This window comes from Chelonia mydas, chromosome 12 (genome assembly GCF_015237465.2).
Source record: "Chelonia mydas isolate rCheMyd1 chromosome 12, rCheMyd1.pri.v2, whole genome shotgun sequence".
NCBI lineage: Eukaryota > Metazoa > Chordata > Testudines > Cheloniidae > Chelonia > Chelonia mydas.
The window spans coordinates 14,129,644-14,157,548 of NC_051252.2; the positions used below are offsets into that span (position 1 = coordinate 14,129,644).

A 27,905-nucleotide genomic window follows, 5' to 3' on the forward strand; every position below is an offset into this window, starting at 1 on the left:
ATGACTTTGAACTGTTTGTGAATTTTTTTTTTTATTCTGTGACTCTGCCCTCCCCTCTCCCCCCGTTCTTCTGCCCAATTCAAATGTCAGTGAAAATATTTGCTAAAAAATCAATATCTGGACATTTTACCAAGCATCTTCATAAATGAGCTGATTTGGAGTCCACTGCACTTCTGAAGTCAGTTACAATTTTGCCATTGACTCCAGGCACAAGACTAAGCCCTGGGAGTGCTCCAGGATGATATGTGTGGTTTATGAAAGCTTTTCATTGGTTCACACTCATTCTAACCATTCTTCCCAGGGATACTGAAAATAAAGATGTGTTGCTTCCCCCCCCCTTTTTTTAAATTAAATGTTAGCAAGCATTTATACTCATTGATAGGTTTTTGCTTAGGGTATGTATATCTAACTATTACAAAGTCTCTTTCTGCACATAGAAACCAAATATCTGCACTTTTGTGTTAACAGATGTCTACCAATGAGACCCTTTAATTAAGACACTTCCAGAAGTCTTTACTATGTACAACACATTGGCAGGTCTGGGGAAAAAAGTATAGGTGCACTTCAGTATTCCCCAAAGCCAGGAGGTGCAGAGCTATGACAAAAAGTCTGGTTTTGATTTTAAGTTTAACTTCAGAAAGGGTTTGAATTTGGGCCAATATGCGCATTACCTAAAGTGGTCCATAGCCCCTTCACTATACGCGGCTCATCTTGATGCAGTTCAATGTGGAATAAATGTATTAAATTGGGAACACAAGAAAAATAATGATGATAGGAGCTTTAACAATGATGGGACTCATTTCTTTAGCATAAACATGATTCACTGTATCCTCCTCTTTCTGAGTCAATGTTTCTGTTGCCAACAATTTAGAGTAATAAGATCTAACACCTACTTTATATGGAGCACAGATACTTCTGCATCCAAATGAAGTCATCCATTATAATGCTGAACAGCTGAGAAGTTAGCCTATACCTAAGCTGCTGAGTCATTTATTTTGGATGAATAGAAGAATGCTGTCTTGTTTTCTCAAATTTGTATCAATAAGGATAATAGGCATAGATATGTGAAATCTGTTAACACAGGGCAAATGATTTTGGTCCCAAATTTTTTTTGCTGACTTGTACAGATTTGGGTGGTTAAACATTTTCTTGAATTTGCATTAACTGTGGCAGATTGTTTGGGTTGAAAGTAAAAAAGAGAGAAAATTCAGAAATGGCAAAACAATTGGCTGAGATAATGGAGGAAGCCTGGAATATGCTGTAGGCTGGTGATTAGGACACTCAGCTAGGAGCAGGGTTGTGTGTTCAAGTCCTGCCCCAGAATCTCTCCAGAGCATGGATTCAAACCTGTCTCCCACATCCCAAGTGAGTACTCTCACCACTAGGCTCCATCACCTGCTGCTCCTCAGGTTTGTGAAACTAGTCTTTCATTTCCTTTGCTTTGATTAAAAAAGGCTAAAGATGTGAACAAAACATTTTGTTTGATTGAAAACAAAATTTTTACAATTTTCTTCATTCCCTGAAAATTCTGAAAAATGTTGGTTTTGGTTTGACCCAAACTTTTTTTTATTTTTTTGTATTTTTCAGAGCCATTAGTGAACCCCCCCAAAAGTTACTTGTACCACTCTCCTTTGTGTGCTTACTAGGTTTTAAATTGCAAAGGGTCCAAATATTACCTGAGGGCTCTGTTTCATGATAACATAATTAGTTTCCATGGAGACAATTATGCTGCCATAAACAGAGGGTTATGACTTCAAGTGAGAGAGAAACAGCAGGAGCACACAAACTTCTAAGCAGCAAAGATGCTCCTCTTTTCCTTAATCTGCAGTAGTAAAAAGCAACCACAGGGAACAAAAGAACTATCTCTGCTTGTAATATTTTCAATGTTTAGTATACGAATACTGTATGCTAATGTTGCATGTGTCTACATGTATCTCACCTATCTTCTTTTAGCTCAAAAGGTGTGTAATATAGAGCTTGCAGCCCCTTCTGTGGATAACAATTTGAATAGCTGTACTAAAATGGAGCCAGATGCTCAGCTGGCATAAATTAGTCCAGCTCTATTTAGGTCAATGGAACTATGCTGATTTAAATCATCTGAGGATCTAGTTCCATGGTGTGAATCTACACTTTCAGGCAGCGGGTCAGGTAATATAACCATCTTTTAGCATTGAGGACAAATATCTGATTTAAACAGAAGCTTTCTTCAAACCCTGAGTGATTCAGCATCTGCTCTCCAATTACTGTCTACTCAGGAGTTCAGGAAATGAGTGAGGAATCTGTGATAGTGTTGTTTAGGTCACCATTCAGGCCAATTAGCAATGGCGGACTTATTCCCACTTTCTCCCTCCATAGTCACCCATCTCCTTTGATATTAGTGGTGAACCGCACATGCGTTTTAAAGGGAGTGGGGTGGATTTTCATAAGAGCCTTCACTTTTCTCTGAGGCTGTTTGCATCCTCTCTTTGGTCCTCCCACTAAATAATCCCCCTCACTTTTTAAACTAAACCTGTAGCAGCAGTGGAAAACAAATCCAATACAATCTAATGTCAGGATTGATATATCTTAAAGGACAGTGTGGTGGATGAGACTGACTGGTGCATGTTCACCATCCAATGAGTGAGTTGCACGATGTAACTAGGTAGGTTAGTTGTTGTGCACTATGCTTGTTGGTATTTTTAATTTTGCCTTATTGTAATAGGGATGTAACCTGTAAGCGGGGAAACATATTCAGCATTTGCAAATGAACGTCGCTCATTTTGTGTACATTTAACAATTATTCGACAGCAACAAAAATAAATAATTGCTATGGTAATAGTAATTATAGTTCTAAAAAGACACTGAGGGGCAGATTCTGCCACTCTCACTAATGCTGAGTAGTACTTTGCTCCACATGTAATTTTACTGAAGCCAATGGAACTCCTCAGGGAGTAAGAAATGACACAACTTGACTGAGTGTGGCAGAGTTTGGCTCTTAGATATTGTTTGGGTGGGTAGGAAAGACAATAACAAAGGGAATTCAAAACAGTTTCATCCAGCATGGAAATGAAACGTTAAGTATTTGATATATACTGTATATACTTATAAAATACACAGTATAAATATAAGAAGGGGTGTGTGTGTATATAAAATGGTGTGTATATAGTGTATTTTATACTGTATATAGTGTATGTAGTGTATTTTATATATACATATTGTAAATATATATTGAGACTCCTTCTCTCTCCTTCAATTTAGTAATTCAGTGGCACTGTCTTGGCAACACAAATGGCCAGTTTTCTTTGTTCAGTGCTGACAAGAGCTTTTACCATTTAAAAAAAATCTGACACAGTTCCAGCTTTTTTTTTTTTTTCTTTTTTCCAGGGTTTCATGTTACATGAATGAGAAGGATATATATACTGGGTGAACCTTCTGTGTTCAGCTGTTAAACTGACAGCTTTTTCTTCTGTCATGAGAAGGCTTTCAGTAATTTGGATATGGTGCCTTTTTCCTGTCACTGCCAAGAACAATGCTTCTGTTCAGGCTGACATCAGAGGCATAGAATTGCTCTGTGTTTGACCTCTGGTAGCTCTGCATAATAGATCTGTGAATCGCAAATACTCCACAAATAGTCTATTTGGGTGCATAGCTCAAGTCAAAGCACCAGTATAGATGACAAATATGTGTACGTCAGAGGGGACAGAGGTTGGGGGCGTGTGTGTGTGTAAATATCACGATTTATAGACTTGCCACTCTAGATCCCTATTTCCAAAGACGGGCCCTTCCTTATGTGGATGCAATATTAACCATGATTACACTTTCTTCCAGATCTCCATATTTTCCAGCAGCTTCTGAACAGTGGCAATGTGCCATATAAAAAGAGAAGCTTGGTCTCACTTATGTACAGATGAAACAGTGCTTTGGAAGGGTACCCTTTACAAGAACAGTTAAAGGTGAAAGTTGTGACTTGTTGTTTTGACCTTTGCATATGTTTTTGTGAAATTCCGTATGCAGTTTTGAATAGGGGTGGGAAGTGGGTATTCAGTGATGAAGGACCGTGAGGCAGTGGGGCATAGGCTGGATCACTCCGCTGTTCGTTTTCAGACATTCTGAGGTTAGGGTGTTTGTTTATTTTAAGTGCAGAATCTTTGTAAAGCATCAGTAATGTGGTTTGGGACTCCACTGAAAATCACTTTGACTTGACTCTTAGTTTTTTGTCCAGGAATGTTGTTATTTTTATTTTATTATATTTTGCATTGCCATAGCTCCTAGAGGCTCCACTGTATGTGTAACCCTTCTGCCATCAGAGTTGGCAGCAACAAGGGCTGGGTTCAGTATCTAGGGGTTTCATTCCAATAACACAATGCAAAACCGGCTCGAGCCCCACCCAATGACCTGGGACAAATATATATCACCGCCACTGGGCGCCTCCAGGAGGCAATACTTCCCCTCTTGCAAGCACAGAGTCTGAGTGTAGCAAAAGCCTTTTAATAACAGAGAGAAACAATGTGGCATTATGGTGGGGAAACACCACCAATAGGATTCATAACACAACCCATGAGCAAAAAAAACCCACCCCAAGCAAATTGGGGCATGACCTTTCCCTTGGGTTCCTGAACCCAGCAGCCCAAAGTCACACAACCCAAAAGTCTCTATCCCTGGTCAGTGCAGCTCCAGAGTTCGAAAGTTTATCTGCAGAGTTTTACCTCCTAACCTGGGTGGAGATGGGGGGAGGGTTAAGGGACACCTTACGTGGTCCAAAGCCGATTGCCCCACCTCTCCATGGGGCGCCGCTCCACTCCATCAGCCATCCCACGAATTACTCTGCTCTGCCAACTGCCCCCATGAGCTGCTCCAGCCACCCCGCAAACCGCTCTGCTCCAAGAGCTGCTCTGCCAGCCGTCCCATGAGCCGCTGCGGCTCATGGAATCAAAATTAGCTCTGATATTCCACAGAGAAGAGAAAGTACAATTAACATATAAGGCCCTCACCAGGGTACCCATACCACCAGGTATTAATACCTGTTCTCAGTCTCTCTCCATTCACTGAGTTTTGGAACCCATGTCCCTTGCTTAGCAAGTGCTACTTACTTGATGGCGAGTCCCTCCATCATAACAAAAGACCAAGTACAGTTCCACTGTCCTTGATTCACACAATCCGTATAATAACAATTTATTCTTCCTGCCCCAATAACAGAGAAACTGGGGATCCCACAGCAGCCAAAGTGACCATTTGGGCAGCTATGGGCTCATGCTAAGCGGGGTGGGTGTGTCTATGCAAATAAGATCAGCCCCTGAAGTTCTTTTCCACAACTTGCCACAACTCACCACCAGATGTCAGGGTGGAGCTCATCCTGACTCTGCTTACATATGTAAATAGTAAGAGTCTCTGCCCTGAAGAGCTTATAATCAAAATAGACATGACAGGCAAAGACCGGGGGAAATGGCGTATTATCTTCTCCCCATGCCTCCGTTCCTGATCTGCATGGTGGTTAAGGTACCAAGGTCACCAGGCAGCCTGTGCCAGATCTCCTGAATCTCAGTGCAGTGCCTCAACTACAAAGCAATCAATGCTCTCAATAGTGTGATTCAAGCACCAGCATCTTAAACTGAGCTGGTGTACAAGGTCTGCAGGAGGGGAGCCCTGCTGTGACAGATGTTAGGGAGTCCATAGGTATATGTGAAGATAGAATTATACCTGAGTAGGCTAAGGTGCCTTACCGTCCCCCCACGATGTGGGCTTGGGAGAAAACTGCAGAGAGGAGATGGCCAGAGACTCCAGCCAGTAGGGTAGAAGCAGCCAAAGCAGGGACCTCTGATCCCTTGGAAATTCTGAAAAGTCTTTGTAGTTTTGATTGGACTTTCCCTGCCCTGTGCTGATGGGCTATTTGCTCCAAATCTCGCTCTCCCTCTCTTAGTCTCTTCACCTCAGCTTCACTCTACATCTGCCCCTGTTGACCCCATCCTTTCCCTTGCTTTTTCCTTAGCTGATCCACTTTTAAGTAACACGCCCCCACAAACACCCTCCCCCCACAAAAATTAGGGAACTAAGATGGCACTTGCTGCCATCCCATTGTTCATTCTGTGTGTGTTCCACTCCTCACCCTGCCCCCGCTCCCATATCTGTCTTGTCTGGTTGCATTGTAAGGTCTGTGGGCAGTCTCCATCTACTATTCTGTGTTTGAACAGCACCTAGTACAAAGGGGCCCCCACTCTTGGCTGGCCCTTAGGCATCTCTGTAATAAACGTTAACTAATACATATGGGTTGAGGGAATGAGAGGAAGAGCAGGGGAGGCTATTATATGCAGGGAAAATTTCAAGTACTTTCCCTTTCTCTGTTCCCCTTTGTGTCTTCCTAAGGCTCCGTAGGAAGCAGGAAGACAAGAAATTGCATAAAAGAACCTCTCCTTCTGAGTGCTGCAGACTTGAGGAGTTTGGTTAGCTGAGCAGAGAAGAGAAAGATGTTTTTAAAAACACCCTCTCTCTTTTCATAAATATAGGTGAATTGCTGGTGGATCTTATCCCCACTAGCACTTAGTGACCAATTCCTACTGCAAGCAAACAGATGATCAACTCAAACTCTTATCATCAACTTGGGAGTAAGAAACATGCAAAATTCAAACATGGTAGTTAATGGATGGATAATCACCTCAAGATCTATTTGATGCCTATGGAGTGTGGTGACAATGGTTATTGTGAAGACTAGCATTAACGCCATTCCAAAATATAGTTGAGGGAGAACAAAAGGCAAGGCCTCTTTTAGAGGAAAACTAGAAAATGTCTGTGCTAAAGCACCCTCCAGAGCAAGACTCCAGGCTTTTTAAATTTTTTTATTATTCTCATTTGAATGTTAGTTGTGTATTAAAATGCTGTTTTGGGCCATTTTTACGGAAGGTATTTTATTTGTGAGGGGTAGTCTCCTCTATTGTCCTGGTCTTATATTATGACATATTGCCTTGTTGTGTAATTGTGTTATTTTGTTTGTTTGTTTTTGCGAAAGCTCTCTGAAGCCTTAGGGCATTGGTTGCCAAAGAAAATAAATATAGTTGTTATTAGTAGCAATGGAAGTGGTTCCAAATCTTATACTGCACTTTCCTCCCAGGATAGCTTTTGAAACTTCGAATATAAAAAGTGATATCTTTATTAGGATTAGTATACAAAAGGGTTTAATATAACCAGGACACAGTTTATATGGGTCTAAATTAAACCCTAGTGTAGTCTATTTTAGTTAATAGTTACATCATGGATGAATTTGGCCCAATATTACTACTAAAAGTTCGGCAACTTTCAGTTTCATTTTTTTAAAGTAAAAGGATACATCAAATTTTTCTGGAAAAGTAGAGCAATTGCAAGTTAGAAAAATGTTGGAACTTTTAAGGCAAATCTTCTTAGTAAGAGGAAAACATTATATTTAAATACCCATTAAAAATAAATAAAAATTTATAGTCTTAGTCATATTCCTTGGTGCAATATAAGAAGCAGTAACCAGCAAATCCATCTTTGGGTTGTGATTGACTAATCTTACTAGAAAGGTAGGTACTTTAATTTGACATATTCTCAATGCCACCGTTTACAGAATCTGGGACAATTACTGACAAAAGCTAGCATATTATAATGTCTGTATGAGAAGGACAGTTCTTTTTGGTAATAAAAATAATAAAGTGAATGTTTAAGTTTAAGGCTTGAAGTGACTAGACACTTAACTATACAATTTTGTCTCCTTCATAATGAAACCTTATTTTGTACATAGTAAATGAATAATAGGCAGTTTGCTTGTTGTTTACCAAACACCTATAATTTTGCACCAAATGGCAGACAATTTGTCGCATTTTGTATAAAAGTAAGATGATCACATTAGCCATGTCCTCCCAATGAAACTGCTTAATTGGCCTATAGACGATCCAGTGCAGTGTGTCTGAACCTTTAGCGTTTCAGAACCTCGGCCTGAGAGGAGGGCAACTAATTTACAAATTGCCAACTACTAGGTGCCAACTACTGTTTCTGCTACCAGTGAGCTGAGTTTCTTGCGTTAATAGTCCATCAAGGTAAAGCAAGATACCCATGGAAGCTGGCTGTTTTCCTGTTCATCTTAGCATTTAATGAAGATGTGGTGAGTCAGATCCACAGATGGTGTACACCAGGGTAGTTTCATTGAAGTTAGTAGAGCTGTGCCAAGTTACCCCAGCTGAAGATCTTGACTCACTGATCACATTAAGGGGTGGGAGGAAATGTCCCTTTGCTCTGCAGAACACAGTGTGTCCTAATCACAGTCCCTTCCTCCATCCCATGGGCAGGAGCCAATGGCCCAGGTCCCCAGCTGATGTACATTGTCATAATTCCACTGACTCCAACTGAGTAATGACTATGTACATAAATTGAGGATCTGGCCCATTATGCTACATATGTGCTAAGGTATGCCCAAAGGGAGGCCTGTTCCTGCAAATCACTATAGGTTCTCAGGACCAGAGCTGCAGACCTTAGGGGGTGTGTAGGAGAGCAGCTCCCTTTCTTTTGCCTGCTAGATAGCTGTATAACTAGGTTCTCCTCTTGAGGAGACACATCTGCCTACTGTGGGGTTCTTACATTGTTCTCAGACGCATCTGGTACTGGCCTCTGATGGGAGTCAGGATACTAGACTAGATGAACCTTGGGTTTGATACAGTATGGCAATCCCTATATTCCTAGGTCAAGAGGGAGTGGCAGGTTGAATGTGACTTCTAAATGTGACTTGCTGTAACAATTACTGTAGAACAGATTAATTGAACAGGTTGATAATAATTGAAAAGGTCAATAATTTGTACATTACAACACAGGTTCTTGCTGATGAGCCATGGATATATTTTAAATATCTTACTAGTTAAAATGATGATTTTAAGCAATGCTGTAAAATGGAGATAGAGGTAATAGATGTCTGTCTCAAGGACAGATTGTGGCAATTCTCAATGTGTGGGAAGACTCCACAAATATAAATCAGCTGCCACCACTGCTGAGTGAATTCTCATCACTTCAGAGCATAGTATGAATCCTTGATGGTGCTCTATTTTCCTATGAGGCATGCTGCTGTGTCTCAAGGGAACAGATGGGAGCATCTTGAGTCTGGAAATGAAAGACAGATTTGCATGTGTTCCGTGCGTGCAGGCAAAGATTGTATAATATTGATGATCAAAGATAATAGCTAAGGAATAGAAGTTGTGAATAGAAGACTCATATTGTTACGAGAAAAAAAAATCATCAGCATGCTTGCTCCAACACTTACTAACTCAAACCTGAGCACTGAGAACCTCACACAGCCGCAAGCAAACAAAGTACACTAGAGAGATGTACGTTGGGGATGGGTAGCTGAAGGGAAACAGATTTTCATCACAGTTGTTAGGTTTTATTCCTAACCACATAGTAAAAGAAGACTCAGCATGTTCAGCAAAATCATGCTCCCGATTCTAATTCTGTGTGTTACAGAAGAGGAAACAGTAGGATGAAAAGGCAGATAACTATATAAGGCCTTTAGCTAAAAATATAAAATAACCTTAACCTAGTCTGGGGTTAGGGCAGGAAGGATAGCAAAGTGTTGCTTTTACTTTCCGTCTCTATCTCACACAAGAAGCAGCAACAGGAGGAGGATTAGAAGAGATTCTCTGGTGCGTTCTTTCTACTGGATAAATGCAGGGGAAAGAGTCTGAATGGTTAGGTTGTCAGTACAAAACTGGTCCATCCCTCAAGTGTACAGTGATCTCCACTAATGGCTGTGTCCTCCAGGAGAGGGAGGAAAAGGAATACTTGATTTCTTTGTCAGTATTAAGATAACTGTTTTTCAGACTTTCTGGTGAAGACGGGACAGTGGAAAAGCTTTGACCTTTCCTCCCTTTCCAAAGACAGAATCAACATTTATTTTTACTAAGTGGTCAATAGAAGAAAACCCCATTCAGGGAACTTTCCACCACCTCCTTGTCATGACCATGGAGGAGCAATGCAACTGTCTCCCTGCATCTTCCTCTCTTTTCAACCACTTTCGGTGTGAATTGTTCACTTTCTTTTTGATACGCTGGCACATGAGAATCTGCCTGAGATACCTAAGGGTAGGTCTATGCGGCAGTCAGAGGGGTCACTGCAGTACATAGAGACATACCTGTGCGGTCTTTGGTCTAGCTAGCTTGACTACCAATCGCAGTGAAGCCATGGCAGTACAGGCTGTACAAGCCCACCCAGGACTTGGGTATGTACTAGAGCGGCTACACATGCCTACACATGCTGCAGTCACACCCCTGACTGCAGTGTAGACCTAACCCTTGGCTATATTAATCTCAGCGCCAGATTCTTACGTGCGTATGGATCAAAAAGAAAGTCGTAGAAAAGAAAGAGACAGAGAGACAGTTGCACTCCTATGCTGTGGTCTTGAGAGAGAGGAGGTGGTAAGTGCCCTGAATGGGTCTTCTTATGTTGCTCCCTCTATGAGTAAAAATAAAATTGTCTCTGCCTGTAGAACCTTAGCTGCATGAGGACTGAGAGTGCTCTTACTTAAACCAATTTTATATTAGAGCAACTTACTGCTTATTCATATCCATGTGAGAGAAGAATCAGCTCCATTGTACGGCAGGCATGATATAGTTAGTTATATAGTCCATCCATGGTAAATTCAGTGCTATTTCATATTGTAAGCAAGCTGCTTTATTAAAACATAAATAAATAAATAAATAAAATTACTGTGCACTAAAGTAGTTACTTTTTTTCAGGCCCCATCTAATACAAATATATTAGGTTTCTTCTTTCTTAGCGGAGCTCCTGCATAGTGGAAGCTCAGTTGGACTTTGTGGAGACAAGCCCTCAGTTCTAGAACAGTTTATGCTAAAAAATATTGCTCTAAAAAAATAGCTTGAAACTAATGAAAATGTCCATGATGTAGTCAGTCTTTTGTTGTTAATGGGAAAAGAACATTCCTAAGTCTATTGTATCTGATGAGGCTCTAGGGTTGGTATTTGAAGCTGATCGCTATATTTGGGGTTGGGAAGGAATTTTCCTCCAGGGCAGATTGGAAGAGGCCCTGGGGGTTTTTCGCCGTCCTCTGTAGCTTGGGGCACGGGTCACTTGCTGGAGGATTCTCTGTACTTGAAGTTTTTAAACCATGATTTGAGGACTTCAATAGCTCAGACATAGGTGAGAGGTTTATCACAGGAGTGGGGGGGGAGGGGTGAGATTCTGTGGCCTGCGTTGTGCAGGAGGTCAGACTAGATGATCATGGTGGTCCCTTCTGACCTTAATATCCATGAAGTAGGTTCACTTAAAAAAAATTGCCAATGTTTTGTGACCTTTGCTCTTTACACAACAAAAATAATATGACAAAAGCACCCAGGAACAGTTGGGACCCAAATAACTGTGTTCACTAAATGTACACAAACAAAGCCTAACTACATACCTGCTGCTGCTCTGACTGGTTCTGGTGACTTCTAAAACAAAGAACAAAGTGAGTTCCTCTAGAGGGCTCACAAACAATTTAAAGGAATACTACCTTATTCCTTCATATTACACATTGCAATTTGATTTTAATTTTTAAAGTTAGTCCACTTCCATTTTAGGTAAATACTGTGGTGTAAATAAGGAAATACACCGTATAGTATATTAAATCAAACTAACAAAATTCCATTCACTTATTGAACTAGAATAAATAAAATATCCTAAGGCTTTATACTATTAGGGTCAAGTGCATTTTGCACTTGGACTGATAAATTCCCATGACAGTTTTGGAAGGCTGTATTCAATGTTTTTCACACTTTGTTCCAATACGTCATTTCCAGTGGAGAAATATGCTCGTACCAAAAGGCTGCACTAGCACAGTTAGGTGCCTTTCCCATTGACTAACTTACACAGCTTCCCTCTTATCACGTTGGCTTTGTGGATCACAGTCTAAGGCACCTATCTCTCCCCATTCATTGTATAGGGAGCGTAGGCAACTAATTCAGGCGAACCTAACTCTGCTAGTGATCCATGAACTGGGGGAAGATAGGCACTCCTCTGCCTAAGTTGCATGTGGGACCCAAACAAAATAGCCGGGAGAGGAGAACCTCCCTTATCACCTTTAGCCTAGTGTGCTCCCACAGGATGTGAACTTGTTTGCCGGGGCCGAGCTGGTAGGTGTGCTTAGAGATCACCTGCCAAATCAGGCCCCGCCACGTGACTTTGGGGAGCTGAATTCTCATCTTTCCCAGTGTGTGAATAGCTCTAGGGCTGAGGTGGGGGATAGGTGTCTGGATGACTATCTGGAGGCAGTAATGCACTCAGGCAGGAGATTGGTGCCCAGACTCTAGCGTGAGGTGCAGTGCACATGCCCGGAGGAAAAAACTTTTAGGCATCTGCAGGGTTAGGCAGCCACTGAGCAGGAGTTCTGTGGATTGCAGAGGTGCTTAGAACTGGGACTTCAGGCCGTAAAAACTTTTGTGGATCCTGCCCAAAGGTCTTTTGAAAAACTGATACATGTAGCCGTTCAGATGGACAAGAACGTTACAAGCACTCATGCAATAACCAGTTCATTCAGGGATCTGTAAATCACATGTTCTAATACATTTTAACGTACAGAGAGATTTTTAGATTCCATAATGACATATTAAAATCCTAGCAACCTCCTCCAATTCTGGTTTCTTCCTGGCTGCTTACTGAGTATGGGCCCTGTCCTTGTGTTATATGAGCTGTGTCTAGAACAGGACTAAATGGGGTGGAGAGGGGAAGGAGAAAAGGTCGCTTTTATGCCACATTTATGTCCCTGATCCTGGAGCAGACAGGGAACTAGTTCAGCTCCAGCCCACCAAATTACAACCTGATGGTTGCTCTAAGTTTTGCCTAGCTGAAACAACACCAACTGGTCAGTGGGATAGATGGAACACAGCACAAATCCAGCTATGCCTCTTTCCCCATATGTCTCATCCCCAGTCAAAAAGGCTGTGAGGGGAGCAAGGCTTAGAGCTACACCAGCTCTGTGCTACTGGAGGATTTTCCTGTGAGAAGGACTCTTCAGCCAGCCCTTTAGAGAGCTTGTTTTAAGTCTGGTTTGTGCTGTCAAAGAGTCAATGACGTGGTTGGAGTGGCAGCCAAAGAAGATGATTTTAGCAGCCAAATTTTGTATGGCCAGGAGGGAGGCATTGTGGACATCTGGATGGACAGAGAGGAGATTTTGCTAAAATAATAAACAGCTCAGATGTCTTTCTTATTGTTAATTAAATCAAGATGGAACCTGGCTGGCAGATTGGGGCAGCCGCTGTGGTCACGATTCTTAGTATAGCTGCTTTCAGCAGGAAGCTCAGAAATGGCCATTTCATTACAAAGCTTCACTTTGAACATAACAATGTAGAGTTGACACCTGGAAAGATATTCTCTTTGCCGTGGCCATTGTGCTGAATCATATGAGCACAGTTTTCTATAAAGTCCTTTCCTGGGATCTGGCTTGTCTTTAAATTTTGCCTAATTTTGATAAGTCTGTTGTTTTAGGTGTCTTTGTACCATGCGATGACTGTACCATTTTCATGATCCATACAGTGACTGGCCTGATTCATTAGCTCCTGTAATGATATAAAAGAATTTAAAAATTAGTATGGGCTTGTTATCTGCCAATCCCCTGCACTGCAAATCCTGCAATTTGGCATTGCTCAAACTAAAATCACTTGATGGAAATTCAAACAAAACAAATACTCAAAAGTTTAAGTAGATTAGCGGCCTGATTTTTTTTTTCTTTTTATAAGAGCTTAGCTCCCACTTAAATGTGACCAGAAGTGTCACAACAGGAGCTGCTAAGTACCAGAGTTCTTGAACACTTAGCCCTTGGAGTCCAGTGTAAATAATAATATAAAATATTTCTAGAACAATAGTTTTCTTAAACCCAACCCCAATCTTGTTTTATTCTCATCATTAACTTTAACAATGGAACACTCTGTAGGAATATGCTCAAGGAATAGAGGTTTGAAGCAGGAAAGGTGTTCAATTAGCAGCTCCAGGGCTCTTATCTCATTCATGGTTTGTATTATATTAATGACTGACATACCTTATTATCGTACATACAATTACACCAAACAATAGCAGCTGGAAAATTAGATGTAAAGTTGACATAAAAGAAAGACAGCATTGTTACTGTAAAAATACATGAGTAAAGTATCTTTCTTTTTCAATTTTAAATTCATCTCTAGAAACATTTTACTGGAAAATACATAAGCAAATTAAAAATAATGTGATTAAAATGTCTGTTTTACCTGGTTTTTCTCTAGGTATCATGTGTAATTACTGTCTTATGATAACTGCGTTGTATTATGTGAATATGTGGAGTTAAGGTGACATCTCATGATATCATGCCATCACTGGATGTTTATTTACATCTGGATCCTCTACTGATAAAACAAATGAATAAATCAATGGAGGTCACTTTGACATTTGTGCATATATATTTATTGAAGGTGAACCTGATGTGACTTTTGATATCTTGCTAAAGATAAAGAAGTGAGTAATAGTTTTGCATTAAGTCATACCAATCAGTCAGAGTGCCCTCATTTTCATATGCTGGTTACCTGTGCTCCAAACTTCAGTACAATAGATCGTTAAACAGGTGGAACAGTAGATACTTACTGACATAACAAATTACTCTTTTCTACTATTCATGACCCAGGATTTTCTTCAGATATGTAAAATAAATAATTGACTTTCCAGCAGCAATAGGTCTGAAGACAAGATATTTGTAGGATGAGGCAGGGGTGGAGAATTTGGTCCCTAGTTTGGATGGAATTCACTTAGTCTTTTGGAAGTGCCTAGTGATGGTGAAGTGTAGAAAGAGATCTGTGTTCAGTCTTAATATTCTACCATGTGTGAACCATGAGACCTTCACATGGAAAGTGCTATACAAATGCAAAAAATAAAGTTACCACAATTTCCCCATGAAAATGTGACAGATCACTGTGTTTTCCCATGAGTGCTCTATGTCTCTCATCCTTCTCATCTTATAAACTTTCCAGGTCTCTCCTCTTTCTGACCCTTTCTCTTTTCCCCTTCCCCTTTTCAGCCAGGGCTGCCTCTGAAGAGCTGCCTCATTCCTGAGTGGTGCCATGGTTTAAGAGGTAGCACCTTCCCCCATTGTATCTTCTCATCTTTGTAAAGTCTTCGATCCTCAACTGGAAAGTGGTATAAAGTGCAAAGTATTATTATTAGCCCTCCTCCGCTCTCCTTACTTATCCTCATCATCAGCTCTTTGCAAGTGTCAGTCCAGCTGGTTGAAATGAAATGAGTTAGCTGCAGAAGGAGAGAAGGTACCCAATGCATATAGACAGACTGGCCAAGGATATGTTGTATACAGGTGGATTAGTATAATAAAAATGGCTATGAATGTGCTTACAGTATACCACTGGCCAGCATAACCAATCAGCTAGGTATCACAGGGGTCCTATTGGTAGTCACAGTCTCCCAAATTACACAATTACTTAAACAACAATCCAGCAATCACATTCAGTGTTAGTAATTACATCTGGTTTCACATTTTTTGGTAGACAGATTCTTATTTCAGCTGAGTTTCTTTCTCCTATCTGGATATTTAACAGTTAATTCATACAGAATAAATGACAGTTCTAGAGAACAGAGAAGAGAAATATTGATTAATTGTACACTGGTTAAGATTAATACAGATGACATCTATTTCCTTGGTTATGACTTGCTTTTTGATAATACGGTTACATTGCTAGCCAACAGACCACGATGAAGACATCTGACTTCCCTACTTTCTGAATAATAAATTTGTTGAAAGCAAACACATATATCTATTTAGACTTACACCTATAACCACTACCATCTATCTGTACACACAAGACAAATGTCATGATTCCTGGGTCTCTTTGTGGACATTTCAGTATGTCTGATCTGAAATGATCCGTAATGTTGATGCCCACTTCTTCATTTACCTACAGAATGGACTCATGCCCTTCTACATTATTGTTGGAAGTAGCAAACAGCATACTTGTTAGAAAACAAGTAGAAAACAGTATACTTGTTACAGCTGTGTGAAAAGGCTTGTACATTAAATGCAACTGACTAAATCTGCCTTTTTCCTGGTTCATGAAAGGAACTTCATCTTTAAGAGTTTTAATAGTTGTGTGCACTGCTAGTCAGGACCCATAAAGCAAAAGATCTGGGCACTCAACCAAAAAAAAAGTTAACTCGTATAAGTAGACAATGATGCACCAGAAGGTATAAAGCTTGGTATGTTTAGGAAGATGAATAAATAGGTAAGAGAGCAAATCATTATGTAAGACATGTTACTGACCTCAAAGAAGCTGAAATGGCAATGGTTTGGTTATGTGAAACAACTGAGTTGCAGCAAAAATAGTTTGCTCTTTTGTCCATCGATGCCAAACCTAAATATCTTCTTAGATTTCTTGGGAAAAGGTCTGTGCGCATTTGTGGGCTTTTCAGAGGCAGACTCTGATGCACAACTTCAGTGGGAAACTCTGGAGCAACATTCAGGTCTAAATCGCTTAGAAGGGAGACCCAGCAGAATGGTCTTCCTGCCATTGAGAGGAGAGCAGACAATTTCCCTGGTTACTTGCCCAAAAAAGTGCTAGCAGAAAGGGTAAGCCAGAGCATGTAATGGTTGGAAGGTGTTTGAAGGTCATGTGAAAGACGGATATCTTCAATGAGTTTGGATGTTCAGTTAAAGTGAAGATAATGTTGTTTAAACTAAATCTCTGAATTGTTTCAGTTTTGTCTTTGGGTGAAATTCACCTGTGTGGAGGGCAAGCTCTTCGTCATACTTGAGTGTGTGTGTTTTTTGAGTGCTTAAATGCAATGCAAGTGGTGAAAAGCTATCTAGGTAGAAATGAATTTCCACTATATTGTTTTTCCATTGATGGAAAGGTGAAAGACAAAGATGAACGAACAAACCCTAAGTCCTTGTAGGGGTCATGATTATCAGAATCAGGCAGGCAACTTTGACCTCGAGTGGGCAGAAAGAGATTGTTATAAAGATGCAAATAAGATCCATGAGATGATTGAAAACCCCTATTTATGTACACGGAAGTAGAACTGTGATTTGGTATCTACTACAGGGCACAAGTGCTGGCTCCAAATGGAAATGTGGGTGTGGCAGTAAGAACTGAATGATAAGGCATACAGAGTTGGACACCATTCAACTGATTAGGCAGATCTGGATTCACAACACCTGCTACAAGTTTTTGTGTGGCCTGAGGAAGCACCATAGACTCAGCTTAACAGGGTCTTGGTGGGAAGGAGAGTCATGCAGGGGAATAAGGCTGATTATGGGGAATATAATACACTGAATCTTTTTATTTATTAATCTAAGTGATTTTACTAACAAATGATATTTCAAATTAATAAGAATTGGCATGAATTGCTACTTGATCTGAATAAATGATTAAGAAATAGCAAAACCATGTAAGGAGTGATGTCACAATGTTTGAAATTCACTGCTGTGCAGAGGGCTAGCACAAAGCATAAGCATCACTAATGTCCCACTTAGATTCATCCCTTAATAGGACTTAAGATGTTCATAGGTCTTGTATGGGTCCGTTGCCCAGGGGAGAGTTTCACCTAATATGACTGTTCTGCTTGTTCTGATTGCAGATAGGCTGCTGTACTGCATATCTTTCACACACCCTGTTCCCTTTATTTCTTTCTTCTTATGATGGCAAATAAACTATATGATGACAAAATGAAGCAGTTCATAGAATGGAAGAAAAAAGGGAGGAGAAGAGGGACTAAAAAGACAAGTAGGCCTCTCTTTGAGTGCTTCAGTAAAGCAAAGAACCTGTGTGATAGTGAAAGATTTATCTTGGGGGGGGGAGGGGATCAAATTTTAAGAACACTAAAAACTCTTTTTCTGTGCATTTAAAAAAAAATCCATTAGAAATTAGAGAAGTTTTTATCTAGCTGATTGTTAGTTGTCACTTTTGGATCCGCATGGTAATGTAAAAGATGAAAGCCAGAAAAATGTGAAATTTATTTGACCTCCACTTCCTGCTGTTTTTATCTAGTTCTTGAGGAAAGGATTAGTGGTCCTGGGATATGACTATTAGGTTAAAGGAAGCCCTGCCTAGCAGCATCTGTTTTACTCCAAACATGTCTACTCCCTTGTGGAGAAAGCAATAAACTTCTGTGCTTCAGGTCACATACCTGAGGACTGGCAGTTCTTTTCAATATCTTAGATTAAATGAACTGTGAAATATTTGTTTTATTAGAAGAGCTTTAGTTTACTTGTGAGCTGTTTTCTAAATCATTTCTGCCCAGAGTATCTTTGGAAATCAAGCAGTGTGTATAGAACACAATGTTTAGAAACAGTCTCAACAGTCTGGATACGCAGTACTTCATTATACTGATTGTTAAAACACTCATAGGGGTCTATTCTCCTCTTGAAATGCACGCATAAATCTCACTGAAGCTAATGGAAGTTATGTACATGTATCAAAGGGAGAGCACGGGGAGATCCCGTAGCATAGTCTGTAAAGATTGTATGCATGACGTGAAATTTAAATTATGAAATAAGAGACGGGAGGAAAGAGAGTCTTGTGGTTGAGGCCCTGGACTGGGACTCAAGAGTTCAATTTCTGGCTTCTCCACATATTTCCAGTGTGACCTTGGGCAAGTCATTTAGTCACTCTGCTTCAAGTCCCCATCTGTAACTTGAGGATAATACTTTCTTTCTCCCATCTTTTGTCAGCTTTGTCCATCTAAGACTGTAAAGTCTACGGTGTAGGCACTTTCTCCTACTATGTGTTTATACAACATCTAGGGCCCCCATGACAATTGGGTTATATACGTATAACCATGAATACTACTACTAGTAACTGATATAATTAAGACTCAGTGACATGTAATAGAGCACTTCTGTATGAAAGGGTGTGAGTCTGTTGAGGAGATTGGGTTAAGCTGTGATCAATATAAGACACAAGACTAGGGAGACAAAGGTAGAATATTTACACTTACATAGGAATCGTAGGGTCACCAGATTTTTGATGAAAAAGGATCTTAAGTGCACACATTTCTAGGATCGTACTATATTTTACTTTTGTGCATCAGAGGAATGTTTCTTATAGTAGAGAGTTTCTAAGATCATTCGTATGGAGGGTGAGTTGTGTAGCAGAGCTGTATCTGGAGGTTATGAATGTCCCAGTCTCTGCCAGAGTTTCAGCGGAAGTGCTGAAAGTACCAAGGGATTTGTGGCCTAAGAGTTGTGAGCTGGACCCATATACCTCTTGGCTAGTGAAGGCCAGTGTGGAAGCGTTGAGGAGATTATTGGAAGGATATTACAGAATGATTGTTAGTTTCTTGAGGAAGGAAGTTTCTATCAGTTTCATATTAGTCCTGGGTAGAGCGTTATCTCTTACTGGACCTGAATATAAATAAATTGTCCATGCTGACTTTTTAAACCTGTTAAATGTTTTTTTTATTGACCATAGTTGACACATCTGTGATACATCTGCAGAGCCAGCGGAATTAGAGAGAGTCATTACTGAGTGACTCTATTCCTTTTGGGGAGATCTCTCAAGGTATAGGCAATTGCCCATCTGCTCTGATGACTCTTTCACATGGGGTTCTGGTCAGTGTATCCATGGGACCTTTGGGGAGGGAGTGTTAATGAGGAGACATGGGTTACAGTGCCTTCAGTATGTGAAAAAACACATCTCTATCTCCGTGTTATCTGACTTGGTCAGTGTGCTCGAGAGACTTATGTAGGACCTCATGGGCATTAAGATATGAAATGTAGGTGGCAGGGGTTCATTCTATTACATCCGCTGAGAATTGGGCCTGTGTTGTTCTTTTTGCAAACCTTCAAATATATAAAAGGAAGAGGAGTACTTGTGGCACCTTAGAGACTAACAAATTTATTTGAGCATAAGCTTTTGTGAGCTACAGCTCAATTCATCGGATACATTCAGTGGAAAATACAGTGGGGAGGTTTATATACACAGAGAACATGAAACAATGCGTGTTACCATACACACTGTAACGAGAGTGATCACTTAAGGTGAGCTATTACCAGCAGGAGAGCGGTGGGGGGGGGGAGGGAGAGGGAGCGGGGGGCCTTTTGTAGTGATAATCAAGGTGGGCCATTTCCAGCAGTTGACAAGAACTTATGAGGAACAGTGTGTGTGTGGGGGGGGGTTGTCCCTGAGTGGGGAGATGTACCTCAGGGCTCTGTGATATCACAACCTATTCAAGCTTCATTTGCACAACTACCTGAGATCATCAGGTTTCAGAGTAGCAGCCCTGTTAGTCTGTATTCACAAAAAGAAAAGGAGTACTTGTGGCACCTTAGAGACTAACCAATTATTTTGAGCATAAGCTTTCGTGAGCTACAGCTCATTTCATCAGATGCATCCGATGAAGTGAGCTGTAGCTCACGAAAGCTTATGCTCAAATAAATTGGTTAGTCTCTAAGGTGCCACAAGTACTCCTTTTCTCTTTTCATGATATCATCAGTAGCTCTTGATATGCCCTGATAGTGTTATAGCTCACAGTTGCCAGTGTAATCTCTCTCTCTCACACTCCATAGACAAGGGCAGTAGAAGATTTTTGCAAGCCAAACAGCAATTTGCATCCACATATCTCCATTTAAAATCAAGTCATTTTAAGGACAATTTATATTTTGTCTTATGTATCTTTTTAAAAGCAGTGGTAACCAGGATTTTTTCCCCTTTGTTTAAAACCCCGTTATAGCAGCTGTATTGTAAAGTGTGTTTTCTTCTGCTGTTAAATATTTTATCTTGACCACAGCTTGTGTATCAGCAAACTTGTAGCTTGTATGTTGACTGTTATCTTCTGTGTACCAAAGTACAAGATAGTTTGGAATAATTAAATAACATTGCTTCTCTATTATCCTCAGAGGGCTGATACTGTTTTCTTCTAAGAAGATAAAAGGTAAACATAAATTATAACAAATCAAACTGTGGGATGATAAATGTTATTGTAAGTCAGGATAATATAACAAAAACAAGATGAAATCCACCCTTTCTTGCTACATATATATCTTCTGTATTTATTTTGCTGATATAGCTATTGAAAAGGAAAACAATGAGTGATGCAACACTGCCTTTTGCAAGGCCATTGTAAATGCCTGAATAACACAATCAGTATTATAGCCCTATTTTTCATAGGTTTATAACTAAAGATGGATGAATAGATCTGGATAGAAAAAGAAGCAAGCCAAAGCTTCACTCATAACTCACTAGACGTGTTCTGAACCTTTATTCTGAGATTCAGTAGTTTGTTCTCATGACATTGCCAGTCTGATTTCTGCACATTAGAGGTTTGGATGATTTTGGGATAAGTTTTCAAAATGCTGGATGCTTAACTGAACTGGACTTTGAAACCTATGAAGTTTGCCTGCCGTTATTTATAACTTCTCTGTAAAATGTAACTTAGCTATGGCTACTTGTAGACTTCCAAAAGTTCAAAGGCCCTCTGATGTGTGTTATCTATCAGGCAGTTAGGGAAAAGCCTGCCTCCACTCTTAGAACATGCATTCCTCAACTTCATTTCCATCAGCATGACTGATAGTCAGATTGTGTCCCACCAGATTGTAACTCTGCCACTGGGAAAGGGGTAAGAACATAAGAACAGCCATGCTGGGTCCGACTAAGGTCCATCCAGCCTGGTGTCCTGTCTTCCAACAGTGGTCAATGCCATATGCTTCACAGGGAATGAACAGAACAGAGCAATTATCAAGTGATTCATCCCCTGTTATCGAGTCTCAGCATCTAGCAGTCAGAGGCTCAGGCATTGCTGAAGTTGAGATCCTAAAGCTGTTTGAGAGAACTACCTCTTCACAACAGAAAGTGGAGGAGCTGTATGTGTGTTTATTTCCATGACACACACAGTTACTTATCCAAGAACAATTCTTCATTGACTTACGTGGGGCTACACACGTGAGAAAAGGCTATTCACATCTAATAAGGGTTACAGGACTGGGACCCAAGTTTAATATTCAGATTATTTCCCAAATTAATAGCATATCTCATTTTAGATTAAACAGATTTGGTAGTAACAGATGGGATGCCTTGGGGGAGTTAGCTGTGGGGCAGAACAGTCCTTATGGCAGATTCAGGAAAAATAAATAGAGTAAATGGACAGTGAAAAGGAATGTGATCAGGAGGTATCAGAGGATAAAGTTATGGTACAGACATCTGCTGGTATCCTCTGCAAAATGTAATAATAATAATAAAAATAATTAATAATTAATAAACAATGATAGGTCATGATTTGCAAAAATACTGAGTGCCCTCAATTCTAGTTGAAGTCAAGGGATCTCTCCATGCTCAGCAACTCTGAAAAGCTGGATCTTAATGGAAGGCAATCATGATGAAGTGAGCTGTAGCTCATGAAAGCTTATGCTCAAATAAATTGGTTAGTCTCTAAGGTGCCACTAGTACTCCTTTTCTTTTTGCGAATATAGACTAACACGGCTGCTACTCTGAAACCTGTCATGAGCGTAGTGTTACATTTTCTCTTTCACATATTTTCTACATTAATGGACAATTTGAATGGGGGAGGAGGAAGGATTTTTGTTTCCTAAAAGTTGTCTGCTCCTGCGTCTTATTCTGTATAGGTGAAATTCACACCATCACAGGGCCTTTGGATTATGACAAAGTGAGTATAGAGGGCCTTCTATAGACACTCTGTGTCAGGATGCATTTCACCCTCTTTGAACTCAGAATTCACTGTTTGTGGCATCCCGATTGTTTTTCGGGAAGATGATTATGATGTCACATTCAGAAGATTATCACTGCAAATGGGGTATAAATAACGAAGGCAGAGGAACACTTAGGAAATAAGACCCTCTTGGGATGGAAACGTCCTTAAGTAACAGGGGAAAAAAAGCAGGCAGGAAATAAAGAGTAATGTATGAGACATCAACACATAATTGTTGGGGCAGATCCTCCACTGGTGTAAATTGTTTTTGCTCCATTAACTTCAATGGAGGTATGGTAATTTACACACGCTGAAGATGTGTTCTGTTATCTCTAAACAGATCCTTTTTTCAAAGTCTTCCAGGAAGTGTCTAGTGCTCTTAAAAATAAAAATGAAGTTGTCATACAGTGCTTTTAGTTTACTGTTTTTGTCACCATTTTACTGCGTACTAAAGCTGCCTTTATGCATTCTTCTTTACATCAGTCTATTGTTAGTTTGTTCTAAGAAGTGTATAATTTGTATAATCTCTAAAATACATTACATACATAAAGATATGAAGTATAAAAGTAAACATGTTTTTATCCATTCAATGTGTATTGCCTATCCGCTGTACTACAAGACCAACTTCTAGTCTGAGTAGTGGTTATTTGTTACTTTGAAATGCTGATGTGGAAAATAAAGGCATGCTATATGTGGAAAGAGTAATCCTTTCTTCTGTCTAGTCTGTTCATGTTGGTTAAATCTTTGGATCTTAAAAAACAAAATATCTCTTCTAATTGTGGTAGAGATCAACTGAAGATACTTGTATTCATTTTGGCAGATATAAGTGTGTAAACAGAATGGCCCGTACATATATTATTAAGTACTGCAGTCACAGAGAAAACTTTGTGAAACATTTAGTGTTCAATACAGAAGCAATGCTTAGAGGTTGACCTTGAAGTTTTTGAAATGTGAATTGATCCACTGGAACAAGTACAAAGCCAGCTTTGGTGCTAAATGTAAATTGTTAAAAATGGTGCAGCATAACATCTGCCTTGTAGTATGCCTTAATCAGCACTGTGAAAAATGAAAGTTTAACGATCTACTATAGTGGCTTCTAAGTGAAGGATAAACAAAGGATGAAAGAGTTTCCGTGCATGGTTTGTAACTGATGGCATGAAAAATGTCAAGAACCATCTGCCTCAAACTTATCCAAACTGTCATCAAGTATTCTAATCCAGTCAAACGAGATACAACTAGAACAACCTATGTAACTTGCTGAAGGCTTATCAAAAGAGTTGTAAATAAATAAAAAAAAAAAAGCCCTAAAAACTACCAACTGCATAACCACAGATTGCTGCCAGTTTGCCTGTGGCATTGAAATTCAATCCCATTTCTCTAGTCTGACAAACTGTACTAAATGGTAAAATGGATTTTTATTGCTTTCAGCCATTTTCATTCCAGCTGCTATCACTAGGTGAGTACTCAGTTTTCTAATACGAGAATTAAGGCTTCTTTTTTTCTTCTTTTTTGTTTTCCTTTATTTGTGTGTGTTTAGATTTTTGTGCATACTGCAGTTGACAATTATGCAGCAAAAAGGTGTAAATGTGGCAGTTTACACAATGATAGCTTTAAAAGCTGCTGTTCTTTCTCAACCGGGTGCACAAAACAGATCCCAAATATTTTTATATAACTGCAGTGTCTTACATTCTAGTGAATTGATATCTATTCACGTTAGCCTTCACAGCAGATATGGAAACACATTTCTCCCAGGACAAGATATATATTTTTAACGATCTTAAACAAATCTTATTTAAATTGTGCTGTGGCACAAATAAGTGTCCTTTTATTTGTTTGTTTAGCAATGAACATAGGCCCTCTCTCATGTTTATTGTTTATCTGCATCTTTGGGTCACTAAATATCTTTAAAAATCTGACCTTGAACAACTTGGGTGTGCATGTCCTATTGAAAGTCAATGGAAATTGTGCTTCTAAATCACTTGTGGTGGTGGTGGTAGAATATTGCCAATATAGCAAACCCTCTCCAAGGCCCTGCTCCTGCAAACAGATGTGCATGTGCTTAACTTTACAACCATGAGCAATTCTATTGATTTCAGTTAAAGTTAAACATGCGTGTGTATATGTTTGCAGGAGAGGAGTGGAAAGTCTTGAAGCAGACTCACTGCACTCAGGTGAAGGCCCATTGAAATCAACAGGACTCCATAATGGTGCAAAGGGGCATCGTAGCATATGCGTTTGAATGCTCAGGACCTAATATATATTAAGGATAGGAATCACCATAGTTGACTACATTAGAGTGGAAAAGCTCTCTGAAATCAGTTGTTCAAGAATGGAATGCTTCTGGGCATTGGATCAGGATTTATGTGAAAAAGGGGAGAGGAGAAGAAAGAAGAGAGGGAAAGGCAAAAAAAGAAGAAAAAGCAAGGATAATGCATCATCACATGCACATAATTTATTTATTTTTGTCACCTTATTCCTGATTTCTAATACTTTATAGCATCCTAGTCAATATAATATATTGAAGTTTGTTAAAACAATGAAATGTTAGGAATATGAGACCTTGTTGCAACTGTTTCTTTGCTTAGAGGTGGGGAAAAACCATGTATTTTTGGCCTGGGTTATCAAATATATATTTTAATGAGGTTCCAGTATGTTCCATATTTATTTTGGCAGTATATATGGATGTATTTAATTTTCACTTAAAATTCAAAAATTATTATAACTCATACAAACATCCATATATTCTATTGTTTGAACTCATAATTTATTTGCTACCAAGCTGTGATAACTTCTAATAGTTATGTGCAGTGTATAAGAAAAAAAATCTTTCTATTCTGTGTACCTGTGGTTTTCATTGGTTCTCAGGTGAATTTGTACACTTAATGCCGATACATTTGTCATGGAATATTCCAGTTTGCAGGAGGAAATATATGATTCAGTATAACTTTTTTTTTGGGTGATCAAATGGTATGTAATGCATTGGAAGATTAGTTATCTATAGCAGTTTTATGAAATGCAAATGTCATAACACAGATTACATTTCCATAAAACCAAAATAACACTTCAATATATGTGATTTAGTTTTACTGTGTACATTTTTATTTAGAAGTGCAGACACATTTGCTTCATATTCATAGCAGTATTTTTCCTCTTATGTTTAACAGAAAGGTAGAGAACAATTTAGAACGACAGTAACTGGTTCAGGGCTGGCATGGCTCTTGCGGGGGGGGAAAAGGGTATCTCCAACTCTTTTCGCTTTTCTAAAATAATTCTCCTCCCTCCCCATTTTTTTTCTTCCAACTTGAAGCAGTGTGACGAGGAAGTATGATCTAACCATCTATACAGCTCTCCTGATTCAATCATGGAATCTTTACATTCCTTGCTCACCCCTTGTGTGTCAATTCTTAGAGCCCTATAGTCAGTAAAAAGCATGTCTCGCTAACATAAATAGAGCCCAACTGTTTTGGCATCCTATGTTCTTTATACTTGGATACAATGCTTATAAAAGTAAATTGTTCAGGGTGATTTGATATTTGTATGGTAGAAATAGTTACTCATCTAATTCTTGGAACTGAATTAGGGCCCTATTATAATCTCTGTGATTTGCACTGGCTGTTGTTGGGAACTCTTGTTTTAATTCTGTGCTTTGTCTACTTGACTTCCTGCTAGGCTGGTAGGTTACACCTTTTCAGTCCGTGGATGGCTTATTGAAAGAGAGATCCTCTGCTGGAACATCTGCCCTCCTAAGATCCCCAGTCACCCACTCACTTGGTGATTTATTTATTATTTGTATTGCAGTAGCATGCAGGAGCCCCAGGCACAGACCAGAATCCCATTGTGCTAGGCACTATGCAAACACAGAGAAAAAAGATGGCCCTTGCCACAAAGAGTTTGCAGTCTAAATGTAAAACAAGAACAACAGATGGGGGAGCACAAGGAAACAATGAAACAATATTTGTCAGCATGATAGGCTGTGGCCTGAGCACATCAGCCACCTAACCATTGTCACATTTAGTTCTCCGATGTCTCAATCTGCAGAGTACCAGGAAGGGTTCTGAAGATCACTGGTTTGGTACGGGCTGTAGTCTGAACGTCACTGTACTGGCCACTGGCTATTTTAACACAGTGAGCTGTATCCGTGAAATCAAAGAGCCAGGATACTGTACGTGCAATAAAAGACAGGCACACATTGAAGCCTCAATTCCCACAGTATTTTTTTAGTTGGACTCATGTTTAATTTCTTGTTAGTTTTCATATCCAGAATGCTTGGTCCGTACTGGCATTTAAAACTTAATTACTGTTAATAGTCTGTAACTCAGTGAAGTCAGTGACCCCTGACTTCATGGGAGAATAATGGAAGATGTAAAAAGAATTTACTGTGGCATGAGGAAAGTGGAATTTAAAAAGCTACCATATAAAAAAGCATTTGCAGGACTTGGTGAGAGACTTGATAAGCATTTTTCAGAATAGTGTGGTATGGAGCCTGCTTACTGTGTTACCATTTATTTCTTTGTCATTTTCACCGATTACTGTACATACAACATTGTTTGTGTATTATATTTAGGTATGCATTCCATAGAAGGCTGTTTTTTCTTTCAGACTAGACTAGGTGTTTACTGTTATCTTTTAAATTGCTTTTAATTATTCATCATTTTCATGATATTTTACTGTAAACATCTTTTTTGTTGTTGTGGACACTGCATTCTGTTGTCGCTCTGTTGTCCATTCCGTCTGTAAAATCCCATGATATTCTTAATAGTCACCTTTTAAGGCTGATTTTATTTCCCAACACACAGGGCAATGTGTGTAATAGCACAACATGCTGTTGCATTATAATAATCTATTAAATGTCTGTTTCTTCTGTTGTAGGTTAAGCAGTTCAGGGGGAAAAAACCTGCTGCCGCCAGATGCTCAGATGACTAGATTCTGAATGAGCGAAGTAGCAACAAGTTATAGTGGCCTAAGAAGAAACATTGCCAATGCTGCAGTAGAGCTCAAAGGTGTGCTAGTTATGCAGCTATTTTCATTGATATGTGTGGAATTGTAATAAAAACAGAACAGAGGTCGCTCCAGTAGAGATTTGCAGACAGATTTTATTTATATATATTGATTTCTGCCCCAGTATTTATATATATAAAAATATTGGGGCAGAAATCATCAAAAGAACTGGACACTTCTGCATGCCCGGAAATATGTTGATGAACCTATTGGCAGAATGGAAAGAGTCCAGACACAATGGCTAGTAAGTTAACTTCAGCATGCTGAGTGCA

General features: G+C 39.5%; 1 long non-coding RNA gene across 2 annotated transcripts; it reads left to right on the forward strand.

Annotated features, from left to right (window-relative positions):
* Positions 1-881: 881 nt before the first annotated feature.
* Positions 882-27,707, forward strand: LOC122462564. Of its 2 annotated transcripts, none has more exons than XR_006285197.1 (3): positions 882-1,409; positions 3,808-3,932; positions 27,505-27,707. It is a non-coding gene; the product is annotated as an uncharacterized LOC122462564 (long non-coding RNA). The 2 variants fall into 2 exon arrangements; XR_006285196.1 differs by lacking the exon at positions 882-1,409 and adding an exon at positions 1,424-2,148.
* The last annotated feature ends 198 nt before the right edge of the window (positions 27,708-27,905 follow it).